Source organism: Ovis canadensis, chromosome 16 (assembly GCF_042477335.2).
Source record: "Ovis canadensis isolate MfBH-ARS-UI-01 breed Bighorn chromosome 16, ARS-UI_OviCan_v2, whole genome shotgun sequence".
NCBI classification, from domain to species: domain Eukaryota; kingdom Metazoa; phylum Chordata; class Mammalia; order Artiodactyla; family Bovidae; genus Ovis; species Ovis canadensis.
The window spans coordinates 27,970,097-27,984,635 of NC_091260.1; the positions used below are offsets into that span (position 1 = coordinate 27,970,097).

General features: G+C 37.8%; 1 long non-coding RNA gene across 1 annotated transcript in view; it reads left to right on the plus strand.

Annotated features, from left to right (window-relative positions):
* The first annotated feature begins 442 nt into the window (after positions 1–442).
* The window catches only part of LOC138421883 (uncharacterized), an 87,063-nt gene continuing 72,966 nt past the window's right edge, over positions 443–14,539 (plus strand). The window contains exon 1 of the long non-coding RNA XR_011249665.1: positions 443–657. This is a non-coding gene — a long non-coding RNA (uncharacterized lncRNA). The remainder of the gene's footprint in view (positions 658–14,539) is intronic.

Sequence of the window (14,539 nt, forward strand, 5' to 3'; positions counted from 1 at the left end):
TTACATCTGCATTTTAAAAAGCCCCCCAAAACCTGTGGCTCGAATCCATTTCACCTGCCTTCACTAACGGTTGTTTTAAGACTTTGCCCACCAAGTTGCCTGCAACCTAAACAGCATATTTGTGTGCTCAGTCATGTCCAGCTCTTTGTGACTCTATGGACTCTAGCCTGCCAGGCTCCTCTGTCCTTGGGATTTTCCAGGCAAGAATACTGGAGTGGGTTGCCATTCCCTCCTCCAGGGGAATCTTCCTGACCAAGGGATTAAACCCATGTCTCCTGTATCTCCTGCACTGCAGGCAGATTCCTCATGATTGCTTGAATTATTTTCCAGGAACTTTGCCTAGTTCAGCTGAGCTGAATCAGCTGTGTCTAGTTGAAGCTGAGCTGGTTGAGACTGGTTAGAACCACCAACCCTTCAACTGGGCATGCGTGAATGTCTGGCCGTCGACCTCTGCCCTGAGATGGTGCAGAGGCCCCTAGCCATGTTGTACTTGTGCAGGACGCTAACTGCACCTTTTCCGAATACCTTTCCCCACACCTCAGACTGTCTTACTGCTTTATTTAGTATCCTATTAATACCTCCCGCCCCCCACCTCCAGCTCCTTACTTCCGGGAGGCAGATTTGAGATGTGTTTCTGTCTCTGAACTTGGCTGTCTGGTAAGTAAACCCTCTCTTCTCTGTGAAACTTGGTGTCTCAGCGTATCGGCTTGTTGTGTATCTGATAAAATGAACCTGGTTTGTAACGCTATTTCCATGTAAGTTCACCCTCACAGATCTGAGTGAACTGAGGTAGTGTAAGACATGTGGCTGTTCATGAGAAATTATCTTAAGCGGAGGAATCACAGGAGTAAATGTTCTGAAGTAGGAGTGTACTGAGGGTGTTCCAAGACTCTTAGGAGTTGACTGTGGCTATAGCAGAGTGAGCAATGGGATGAGGATGTAAGTAAGATCAGAGAGGTGGGAGAGATCAGACTATATAAAGCTGTGAAAGCCGTGTTGACAATTTTGTATTTTACTTGGAATGAGGTGGGAAGCCACTGGAAGGTTTAAGTAGAGAAATGATCCAATCTGACTTCAACTTTATTTAGCTTCTAATTTTTAATTTTTTGTTGACATATAGTTGATGTACAAAATGAGTTTCAGGTATACTGCATAATGGTTTAATGTTTGCATGCATTATACAATGATTACAATAAGTCTAGTAAGCTTCTGTCCCCATACAGTTATTATAGTGTTATTGACCCTGTTCCTTATGGTATATGTTATATCTCCATGACTTACTATATAGCTGGAAGTTTCACCTCTTAATCCCCTTTACTTCCTGCACTGGCAACCACCTGTTTGTTTTCTATATGTCTGCTTCTGTTTTTATTTGGGTGTGTTTTGCTTTTACAGTTTCACATATAAGTGAGATCATATGGTATTTGTCTTTCTCTGACATGAAGTTCACTTAGCATAATACTTTCTAGACCCTTGTTGTCAAGAATGGCAAGATTTTTAAAAAAGTTTATATTGGAGTATAGTTGACTAACAATGGAGTGTTTGTGAAGGTGTACAACAAACAGCAAAAGGATTCAACTATACTCATAAAAGTATGCATTCTTTAAAAATTCTTTTTCCAGTTATCACAGAATATTGTGCAGAGTTCCCTGTGCTATACAGTAGGTCCTTGTTAGTTATCTGTTTTAAATATATTAATAGAAGTGTATACCTGTCGAATCCAAACTCCCGATTGGTCCTCCCCTACCCTTTCTTTCCGGTAACCATAAGTTTGTTCTCTAAATCTTTGAGTGTTTCTGTTTTGTAAATAAGTTCATTTTTATCATCTTTTTAGATTCTGTATATAAATTATATCATATGATACTTGTCTTTCTCTGGCTGACTTACTTTACTCAGGATGATTATCTCCAGATCCACCCATGTTGCTGCTAATTATTTCAGAGAATAGCAAGATTTCATTTTTTTTTCATGGCTGAGTAATACTTTTTGTGCATATATATATATATAACATCATCTTTATCCATTTGTCTATCGATACTTAGCTTGGCTATTGTAAATATGTTGTAATGAACCTTAGAGTGCATATGTCTTTTTGAATTAGTATTTTTATTTTTTTCAGATAAATACCCAGAAGTAGAATTTCTGGATTATATGGTAGTTCAGTTTTTAGATTTTGAGGAAGCTTCATGCTATTTTGCATAGTGGTGACACCAATTTACGTTCCTACCAACAGTGTAGGAGGATTCCCTTTTCTTCACACCCACAGTTTGTAGATTTTTTTGATGATGGCCATTCTGCTCAGTGTTAGGTGATACTTCATTGTAGTTTTGATTTGCATTTCTCTAATAATTAGTGATGCTGAGCATATTTTCATGTGCTTTTTGGCCATCTCTATGTCCTCAAAAAAATGTTATGATGTACAATGTTGTATTAGTCATCTGTATGTCTTCTTTGGAGAAGTGTCTATTTAGATCATCTGCACATTTTTTGATTGGGTTGTTTGTTTTTTGATATTGATTTGAATGAGATGTTTGCATATGTTGGAGACTAATCCCTTGTTGGTTGCTTTATTTGCATATATTTTCTCCCATTCTGTGTGTTGCCTTTTTATTTTGTTTATAGCTCCCCATGCAAAAATTTTTGTTTAATTAGGTTGCATTTTAAAATTGTTCCTTTTATTCTCATTACTCTAGGAGGTGTATTCAAAAAGATATTGCTGTGGTTTATGTCAGAGTGTTTTATCTATGTTTTTCTGTAAGAGTTTAATAGTATCTTGTCTTAACATTTAGGTCTTTAATCCCATTTATTTTTTTGTATGGTGTTGGAGAACATTCTAATTTCATTCTTCATTGTGGTTTTGGTTTGCATTTCCATGATGATTAGTGATGTTAAGTGTGTTTTCATGTATCTGTTGGTCATCGGTATGTCTCCTTTGAAAAAATGTCAAGTCCTCTGCCCATTTTTAAAATCAGGTTGTTTTTTTGAATGTTAATTTGTCTGAATAATTTATATGTTTTGTATATTAACCCCTTATATACAGTTTGCAAATAACTTTTCCCATTCTTTAGGCTGATTTATGTTTTGTTGATAGTTTCCTTCATTCTGCAAAAGGTTTTTAGTTTGATGTGGTCCATTTGCTTATTTTTGTTTCCCTTGCTTGAAGAGATAAATCCCAAAAACATTGCCAAAAGATGTCAAAGAGCCTTCTGCCTATGTTGTCTTCTGGTAGTTTTGTGATTTCAGGCCTTATATCTACATATTTAATCCGTTTTGAGTTTATTTTTCTGAATGGTGTGAGAAGGTAGTCCAGTTTGACTCTATCACTGGTAGTTGTTCAGTTTCTCCAACACTATTTATTGAAGAGGATATCTTTTCCCTATTGTATATTATTTCATCCTTTGGCATAAATTTTGTAATATTTTCTTTATATATTTAGATATTCTTATATTGAGGATATATATATAAATATATTTGCAGTTGCTAGATCTCCTTGTTGATTTTATCCCTTTATCATTATGTAATGTTCTTCTTTGTCTCTTGTTAGTCTTTGATTTAAAATATAGTTTGTCTGATCTGAGTATTGCTACCCTCACTTCTTTTCTGTTTGCATGGAATAGCTTTTTCCATCCCCTCATTTTCAGTTCACATGTGTCTTTAGATTTGAAGTGAGTCTCTTGTAGGCAGTGTATGTATGGTTCTTGTTTTAAAACCAATCAGCCACTCTATGACTTTTGATTGGATAATTTAGTCCATTTATAGTTTGAATGATTATTGATATGTACTCATTAACATTTTTTTCATTGTTTAATGATTGCTTTTGTAGTTCTTTTTTGTTTCTTCTTTTTCTTCTCTTTCCTTGTGGTATGACTATTTTTTGTGTTATATTTGGGTTCCTTTTCTTTTATGGATTCCTTTTCCCTTTTGTGTTTATCTGTTGTAGATTTTTGTTTACCATGAGGTTTATATCAACATATATAAGTTGATGAATTCTAACAACTCTGCATTTTTATTCCTCCCACTACCATGTTTAATCTTTTTGACAACATATTTCACATCTCTTTGCTTTGTGTATCCATTAACTACATATCAGGGATATAGATGATTTTATTACTTTTTTATTTTAATTTTTATTAGATTTATAAGTGATTAATATACTGCCTTTTGTATATTGGGCTTCCCTGGTGGCTCAGATGGTAAAGAATACACCTCCAATGCAGGAGACCTGGATTTGATCCCTGGGTTGGGAAGATCCTCTGGAGAAGGAAATGGCAACTCACTCCAATATACTTGCCTGGAAAATTCCATGAATGGGAAGCCTGGCAGGCTAGAGTCTATGGGGTTGCAAAGAGTCAGGCATGACTAAATGACTTCACTTTCTTTCTTTCACTTTCTTTTTGTCTATTTGCCTTTACCAGTGAGATTTTTTTCCTTTTATAACTTTATATTTCTAGTTGTGGATTTTTTCCCCTACTTAGAAAGTCCCTTTAAATTTCTTTCAAAGCTGATTTTGTGGTGTTAAATTCATTTAACTTTTGCTTGTCTTTAAAACTCTATCCTTCAAATCTGAATGATAACCTTGCCTTGTAGAGTATTCATGGTTGTAGGATTTTTCAGTTCCTCACTTTGAATTTATTGTGCCACTCCTTTCTTGTCTGCAGACTTTCTGCTGAAAAGTTAGCTGAGAGTCTTATGGGAGTTCCCTGGTACATAACTAGTTTCCTTTCTCTTGCTGCTTTTAAAACTTCTAATTTTTGCTATTTAATTTTTTATTTAATTTAATTATAATGTGTCTTGAACTTCTTTGGGTTCATCTTGTCTGAGACTCTCTTTTTCCTGGTCCTGGATGTCTCTTTCCCATGTAAGGGAAATTTTCAACCATTACTACTTCAGTTAATCTCTTTGACCCTTTTTCTTCTTCTGGTACCCCTACAATGTGAAGGTTAGTATGCTTGATGGCCTTCCCTGGTGGCTCAGCAGTATAGCATCCATCTGCAACTGCAGGAGCCATAGGAGATGTGGGTTAGATTCGTGGGTCGGGAAGACACCATGGAGGAGGGCTTGGCAACCCACTCCAGCATTCTTTCCTGGAGAATCCCATGGACAGGGAAGCCTACCAGGTTACCGTCCATAGAGTCACAAACAGTCAGACATGACTGAAGCTACTTAGCGTGCATGTATACACACAGTATGCTTGATGTCTCAAAAGTCTCTTAAACTATCCTTATTTAACAATTTTTTTCTTTTTCTTTTTTGTTCAACTTGAATGATTTCTATTATTCTTGTCTTCTGTTTGCTAATCCATTCTTTTGTAACATGTAATCTGTTATTTCCTTCTAGTGTATTTTTTTTTACTTCAGTTATTGTATTCTTCAGCTCTGTTAGGTTCTTTTAAAATAATTTCTCTTTTAAACTGGAGTCTATTATACAGAGAGAAGTAAGCCAGAAAGAAAAACACCAAGATGGTATACTAACGCATATATATGGAATTTAGAAAGATGGTAATGATAACCCTGTATGAGAGACAGCAAAAGAGACACAGATGTATAGAACAGTCTTTTGGACTCTGTGGGAGAAGGCGAGGGTGGGATGATTTGGGAGAATGGCATTGAAACATGTATAATAGCATATGTGAAATGAATCGCCAGTCCAGGTTCAATGCATGATACAGGATGCTCAGGGCTGGTGCACTGGGATGACCCAGAGGGATGGTATGGGTGGGGGGGGGAAGGTGGGAGGGAGGTTCAGGATGGGGAACATGTGTACAGCTGTGGCAGATTCATGTTGATGTATGACAAAACCAATACAATATTGTAAAGTAATTAGCCTCCAATTAAAATAAATAAATTTATGTTTAAAAAATTAAATAATTTCTCACTCTTTGTTGAAATTCTCACTGTGTTCAACTATTTGTCTCCTGAATTCACTTTATGATTATTCCTTAAACTCTTCGTTGGGTAGAGTGCCTATCTATACTTTTTAGTTCTTTCTCTGAGGTTTTGTTTTATTCCTTTGTTGAGAAGATATTCCTCTGTCTTTTCATTCTGCCTAGTTCTGTATTTATTTCTACATGCTACGTAGCTCATTTATGTTTCCAAATCTTGGAGAAGTGGCCATATGTAAGAGAAGCCCTATGAGGGATGCTCCCTTAGGTCACCAGAGCTGTGTACTCTAGGAGTGTCCACTATGAGGGCTGTGTGGGCCATCTGTTGTTGCAGGGTCAACTACTGTGAACCCGCTACTAGGTAATACTAGCCCCTGCCCAGTTGGCTGCCAGTCCCTGCCTTTTCTGGTCACTGCTGGCCTGTTGGTTGGCAGGGCCAGGTCCTGGGGTGGAGAACCCTGTCATGTGGAGAGTTCTGGAGTTGCTGCTGGCTTGCTGGTTGGTTGGTAAGCTCCCAGCACTAATAAGACTAGAAGGAGGACTCCAAGATGGTGCTTGGCAGCACCCATGTCCTTAGGGTAGAGTGAGCTTCCCTAAATGGCTGCCGTCTGCATCCGTCTCCAGTGGGAGTCCCAGGTGGCCCCTGCCGCTCCAGGAGGCTAAGATCAGTGAGTGGGTCTGACTCAGTGTCCATTCAAGTTGTTGCCTGTGCACTGGGACTCAGAGCATGTGAGATTTTGTGCGTGCCCTTTAAGAGTGGAATGTGTGTTTCCACAGCCCTCTGGCTCTCCCATAGACGAGCCCCGTTGGTCCTCAAAGCTGGATGTCCTGCGGGCTTGTCTTTCCAGTGCAGAAGCCCTGGGCTGGGCAGCCCCATGTGAAGCTCCAGCCCCCTTGCTCCTTGGAGAGAACCTGTGCTGTTGTGATCATCTTCTCATTTGTAGATCACATTCCTTCGGGTGTGAGTTTTACTGTATTTCTGCCCTTCCTACCTATTATTTTGTGGTTTGTTCTTTATATCTTTAGTTGTAGAAATTATTCATGTTAGTCTTTAGGTTGTTCTCATAGATATTTGTTCTGTAAATAAATGTAATTTTGGTGTGCTCCTGGGAGGAAGGTCTTCATACTCCACCATTTTGGCCACCAGCCTGATTTAGATTTTAAATGGATTACTCTGCTATATCGAGGATAGATCTTAGAAAGTAGAAGTGGTGCTGGGGATATAACTGTGAACAAAAGTAGACATTCCAGTGATCTGAACCCTTGAGGAACATATAGAGTGTATGCGTGAGTGCTCAGTCATGTCCAACTCTTTGAGACCCTGTCCCGCCAGGACCCTCTGTCCATGGGATTCTCCTGGCAGGATACCAGAGTGGGTTGGCGTTTCCTACTCCAGGGGATCTTCCAAACCCAAGTATTGAACCCATGTGTCCTGTGTTTCCTGCATTGGCAGGCAGATTCTTTACCACTGAACTACCTGGGAAGCCCTATATAGAGCAGCATTAGATAAGCAAAAGAGAAAAAAAATCTCATAAATAAAAGTAAAATTATCATGTGATAAATGCAGTGAGGATGCTAACATGGGATCTCTGTAGTTGATAGCAGAGAGTTCCATAAATGGTGTTCTGGGGAGTGTTTGAGCTGAAAGTTGATAGATGAGCAGCCCCTAGCTGAAGGATGAGGAGAAGTTAGGAAAAAGTGCTCCATGAGGACTACATGGAGCATTTACATCAAGAATATGTGAACCGTGAACTACCAGATGTTCAAGCTGGTTTTAGAAAAGGCAGAGGAACCAGAGATCAAATCCCAACATCCGCTGGATCATCGAAAAAGGAAGAGTTTTCCAGAAAAGCATCTATTTCTACTTTTATTGACTATGCCAAAGCCTTTGACTGTGTGGATCACAATAAACTGTGGAAAATTTTGAAAGAGAGGGGAATACCAGACCACCTGACTTGTCTCTTAAGAAATCTGTATGCAGGTCAGGAAGCAACAGTTAGAATTGGACATGGAACAACAGACTGGTTCCAAACAGGAAAAGAAGTACATCAAGGCTGCATATTGTCACCATGCTGATTTAATTTCTATGCAGAGTAAATAATGAGAAACACTGGGCTGGAGGAAGTACAAGCTAGAATCAAGATTGCCAGGAGAAATATCAATAACCTCAGATATGCAGATGACACCACCATTATGGCCAAAAGTGAGGAAGAACTAAAGAGCCTCGTGATGAAAGTGAAAGAAGAGAGTGAAAAGGTTGGCTTAAAACTTAACATTCAGAAAACTAAGATCATGGCATCTGGTCCCATCACTTCATGGCAAATGGGGAAACAGTGTCAGACTTTATTTTGGGGGGCTCCAAAAATCACTGCAGATGTTGACTACAGCCATGAAATTAACAGAGGCTTGTTCCTTGAAAAGAAAGTTATGACCAACCTAGAGAGCATATTAAAAAGCAGAGACATTGCTTTACCAACAAAGGTCCATCTAGTCAAGGCTATGGTTTTTCCTGTGGTCATGTATGGATGTGGCAGTTGGACTGTGAAGAAGGCTGAGTGCCAAAGAATTAATGCTTTTGAACGGTGGTGTTGGAGAAGACTCTTGAGAGTCCCTTGGACTGCAAGGAGATCCAACCAGTCCATCCTAAAGAGAATCAGTCCTGAATGTTCATTGGAAGGACTGATGTTGAAGCTGAAACTCCAGTACTTTGGCCACCTAATGTGAAGAGCTGACTCATTTGAAAAGACCCTGATTCTGGGAAAGATTAAAGGTGGGAAGAGAAGGGGATGACAGAGGATGAGATGGTTGCATGGCATCACCGACTCAATGGACATTAGTTTGAGTGAACTCCGGGAGTTGGTGATGGACAGGGCGGCCTGGCGTGCTGCAGTCCATGGGGTTGCAGAGAGTCGGACACGACTGAGGGACTGAACAGAAATGAGGATTACATGTTTGTATACTTCTGAGATTTGAACTGTTACCTGGATTGTCAGTCTAGATTGGTAGTTCTTAAAGCATAGTATGGATGTGAGAGTTGGACTATAAAGAAAGCTAAGCGCCAAAGAATTGATGCTTTTGAGCTGTGCTGTTGGAGAAGACTCTTGAGAGTCCCTTGGACTGCAAGGAGATCCAACTAGTCCATCCTAAAGGAGACCAGTCCTGAGTGTTCATTGGAAGGACTGATGTTGAAGCTGAAACTCCAATACTTTGGGCACCTGATGCAAAGATCTGACTCATTTGAAAAGACCCTCATGATGGGAAAGATTGAAGGCAGGAGAAGAAGGGGATGACAGAGAATAAGATGGTTGGATGGCATCATGGACTTGATGGACATGGGTTTGGGTGGTCTCTGGGAGTTGGTGATCAGGGAGACCTGGCATTCTGTGATTCATGGGGTTGCAAAGAGTTGGACACGACTGAGAGACTGAACTGAACTGAAAGCATAGTTTATGGATCTTTGAAGGGCTCTTTGAGCTCCTTTGGGAGATCTTCAAGCCAAAACTATTTTCATAAGTCTTAATAGATGTTATTTGCCTTCTTCACTCTAATTTTCTCAGAGCGTATGGAGTGTGAAAAGTTCATTGATATGGTTCCGGATATCATATTGCAACTGATTGTTAGGAAACTGTCCCTGGTTATCTTCTGATGTGGTATTGAAGAAAAATATGCACAAGTATCTGGAAAATTTATTGAAATGTTTTTTCAGTTACCTGACTGTTTGAGGCCAGATTATCTTTACATACTTCAACCAAAGTGATCTACTCCAGTACATTGAATGCAGCAATAGATATGAAACTTCAGCTGTCCCTGTTAAGCTAGACATTAAGGTGATTTGCAGAAATTAACTCCTCTTGTGGTTTTTTTGTTTTGTTTTTGAAAATATATTCTTCATAAAAATACATGCAATGTGTTTGTTTAAATGAGCTTGTGTACGTGTGTGTGTGTATGTATATAAATTTCTCAGTTTTAATTTCCAATGTGGTAATTGTAGATATAATCCATGCAAAAAAAGGTTTTGAGGGTCCTCAATAATTTTTGTGTGTAAAGGAGTCTTGATAGTAAAAAGTTTAAGGCCCTCTGATTTAGATTATAAACTGTCAGCAGCAATGGCAGGGTCTATTTTTATTCATCTTTGTGTCTCCAGGAACTAGCAGTATGTAACAATTTATAAATTCTTTTGAAATTATTTATCTCATATATTCTATTTTTGTATCTATAACCTATCCTTAACCTCTTTTTTAGTCCTGTATTCTGATCATCCTTTTAAACCATTCCACTTTGATGTCTCTTAGAATAGTATGTTTTATATGTCAACTCAAACATCATCAGAATATCTCTTCCTCATAACTTTTTGCTTTCTTATAATATATTGAAGGTTAGTGTTAGTCACTCAGTCATGTCCAACTCTTTGTGACCCCTTGGACTGTAGCCCTCCAGGCTCCTCTGTCCATGGAATTCTCCAGGCAAGAATACTGGAGTGGGTAGCCATTCACATCTCCACGGGATTTTTCCCACCTAAGGATTGAACCCAGGTCTCCCACATTGCCGTTGAATTCTTTACCATCTGAGCCACCAGGGAGGGCACTAATGTATTGATTTTTATCCCAGATAATTTTTATGGCTTTTCCAAAGAGTAGAACTATAGTTATTGCCTGCTGTTATAGATTTTTCTTACACCAGCTTCTTTTATGAGGGGTTCACAAATTTTTTGTACATCAGAATCACCTGGAGGGTTTGTTGAAACTGATTTTTGTGTTTCTGATTCTGTAGGCCTGGGATGGGACCTGAGAATTCAGATTTTGAGCAACTGATACTGATGACCTGAGGGCATACTTTAGGAATTGTTGATATATAATATTTTAGCTGCAGTACTCACCAATCATAGCATATGCCTGTTTCCTTACTGTATAAAACAGTTTGCTCATATACTTACTCTGCTGCTAAGGCACTTCAGTCATGTCCGACTCTGTGTGACCCCAAACACGGCAGCCCACCAGGCTCCGCCATCCCTAGGATTCTCCAGGCAAGAACACTGGAGTGGGTTGCCATTTCCTTCTCCTTTTCCTTACTCTGTGTTTATGTAATTCCTGTCTATTCAAGACTCAGTCCAAATCTTTTGGCTTTTACTGTCTATTTTAAATATAACTCTTTGAGAGTCCTCTGAACTCCTGTACTACACAGTTTTTGTATTTACTTTTTTTTTTTTTTTAACTGCCTTGCATAGTGCATATAGGGGCTTCCCAGGTGGCTCAGTTGTAAAGAATCTGCCTGGCAGGAGAAGATGTGGGTTTGATCCCTGGGTCAGGAAGATCTCCTGGAGAAGGCAATGGCAACCCACTCCAGTATTCTTGCTGGGAAACCCCCGCACAGAGGCGCTTGGCAGGTTACAGTCTGTGGTGTCACAGAAGTGTCAGACATGACTCAGTGACTAAACAATAACATAGTGCATATATATTATTTTCAATTGTCTTTTCCTTTTTTTAAAAAAATGTGAGGTATTAAATATATTAAAGTACATAAATCTCAAGTGTGGAGTGCAATGATTTTTTCTAATGTAATCAACACCTAAATAAAAATATAAAATATTTCAGAAATATTCTACATAACTCCCTTCAGTCATGTACCACTTACTCATTCCCTTCAGTCATATACCACTGTTCTTTTTATCACTATAGATCATACAGTATGTACTCTTTCTGTTTGACCTCTTTTGTTCAACGTTGTTTTTTCGAGATTCCTCCATGTTATTGCATGTATTCGTAATTTGTTCTTTTTTTATTGCTGAGTTTTATTTCAATGTATGAACATACTGTAATTAATATATCTGTTCTACATTGAATGACAGATATGGGCTGCTTCTAGTATTTGCTATCATAAAATTACTGTCATCAACATTCTTGTATAATTTTTTAGTGGACTGAAATACTCATTTCTGTTGGGTGTATGCCCAGGAGTGGAGTTTTTGTGTCACATATAGGCATATGTATATCTTCACTTGATGCTGCCAAATATTTTCCCAAAATAGTTTTACCAGCTGTTTCTATCAGTAATGTATGAGAATTTTAATTGTTCCACATTCTTGCCATTTGGTATTAATCTATTTAATTTTAGCATTGTGGGTAAAATTTTTACCATATTGAGCATTTTTCCTTATGTTTACTGGCCAATTGCATTTGTTCTTTAAGATCTTTTTTTATATTTACCCATTAAAAAATAGGGTCGTTTTTCTTTTTTCTTATTGATTTATAAGGGTAGTTCTTAATATGTTTGGATATGATTCTATCCTTGAACATAGGCTTTGAAGTTATCTCATTTTGTCTTTTCACACTTTTAATGTTATACTTTGATCAAAAGATGTTTTTAATGTAAATGAAGAACAATTTATCAGTGTATTTTTTATAGTTAGTGTTTTTTTCTGCTCTGCTTAAGAAGTTTTTACTTCTAGGTTATGGAGATATTTTTTCTATGGTTTCTTCTAGAAGATTTATTGTTTTGGTTTGTACACTAGACCTTGAATTAACTTTTGTAAATGGTTGAGATCGGGGTCGCCTTTTCTCCTTATATCATTCATATGTATTTACAATTATATTCATATTTATATATGATTCTTTAGTTGCATGCTCCAGTACCTTTATTTAAAGGCGTATCTTTTTCCACACTAAATTGCAGTTCGTGTCTTGGTAATAAATCAAGTGACTCTGAATGTGCATCGAGTGTGTGTGCGGGCATGCCTATTTCTGTATTCTGTTCTCCTCCGTGAAGGCAATTCTATACTCTCTTAATTACCTTAGCTTTGTAATACATATTCATGCCCAGTAGTGTAAGGCCTTCGGTTTTCCTGTTCTTCTATATTTTCTTGGCCAATTTAGGACTTTTGTATATCCATGTACATTTTATATAGAAATTTTATGCGCAGTTTTTACCCAAAAGTGTTTCTACCTCCAAACCCCTTCATTCCTAGTTTGCTGATTTTTTTTTTTTTTAGTGATGAATGGATATTGAAATATATTACATGTTTTTTTCCCATACCTTTTTGGATAGGTGTTAGAAGTCTCGGGTTTTATCCTTTATCTGGTTAATGTGGTGAAGTCATATTGATTTGTCCCTGAATATTAAGCCATCCTCTCCTTCCTGGTGTAAACCCTACTTGGTTATTATATCCTATTCTTATTTATAACCAATTTATTTGCATTCAATCTGCTAATTTTTTGTCTAAGGTTCTTGTGCCTATACTCAGGAGGGATGTGCTCTGTGTGTGCTAAGTTGCTACAGTCATGTCCAACTTTTCGCGATCCTGTGGACTATAGCCTGCCAGGTTCCTCTGTCCATGGAATTCTCCAGGCAAGAATACTGGAGTGGGTTCTCATTCCCTTCTCCAGGGCATCTTCCTGACCCAGGGACTGAACCTGCGTCTTTTATGCCTGCATTGGTAGGTGTGTCCTTTACCACCGGCATGTAACTTTTCTTTCTTTCTTTTTTTAAAAAAATGTATTTCATGTTTGGGTATGAATATAATGGTGACCTTATAAACTGATTTGGAAAGTGTTACTCTTTTACTCTGGAAGAGTTTGTGTAAGGGTAGTAGTGTTTTCCTTAAAAATATTTTGAAGAACTTGAGAGTGAAAATCTTGGATTGGACTTTTTATTGTTATAGTTCTTGAGAAGTTTTAAGTTATTGTTTCAATTTCTTCAATATACAGGTACAGGAATATTCAGAATTTATATATTTTTGTGTCATTTTTGATAGGTTGTATATTTCAAAAGTTTTTTATCTAAATTTTTAAGTTTATTGATAGAATTATTTATATTTTATCATTTTAACATCTGTAGGATCTTAAAGGATGCCCTCTTTTTATATTTCTGTTATTCATAATTTGTGGCTTTTCTCCCCTGTTTTTTCTCAATCAGTCTTGCTAGGGTTTTTATTAATTAAAAAATTAAAATTTTAATGAGTAAATTCTAGGTTTTTTTAACTTGTACATTTTCTTTTTATTTTGTTTATTTTTCTCATATATATATTTTTCTTGCAGCTTAGTTTGTCATTTGTCTTTAGTTTTTTTTGGATTGGAAACATTATGTATTTTTCAATATTTATATTTTTTCATTTTATTCCTCCTCAGTTATAAATCTCCATCTAAGCAGTACTTTAGCTACATTTTATGAGCTCTAACATATTGGTTTTTCATTGCTATTCATTTAAATTTCATTGTGGGTTTTTGCCGGGGTCCAGCCCCGGTGGATCCAGGGAATTCGAAGGGTGGACGGCATTGGCGTGGAAAGACTTGTTTATTTATTAATATAAGATTAGATTAAGAAACTATAGTGTAGTAGGAAGATTAAGTGGAGGAAGAGGGCTGAATAAAATTCCAGACAAGGAATTTGCACCATCTACGTTGGGCCACTGGCGCTCGCTTGAATATCTAAGGGTGCCTCACCTTAGGCTCCCTTTTGCGCGGGTCTTAACAGCCAGGGCAAGTAAGTAGACTTGGCGAGCCTCTGCGCCCCAGGTGGAGATTCAGCCTGAAATTAAAGTAAAGAGCAGAGGGAGGGAAAGAGAGAGGAGAGAGAGAGACACGGGGGGAGCCAGATTCCCAAGAAACCAGGCCGAGAGACTAGTCTGAGAAACTGGTCCAATCCTTTATTGTTCAGAAGGCCTTT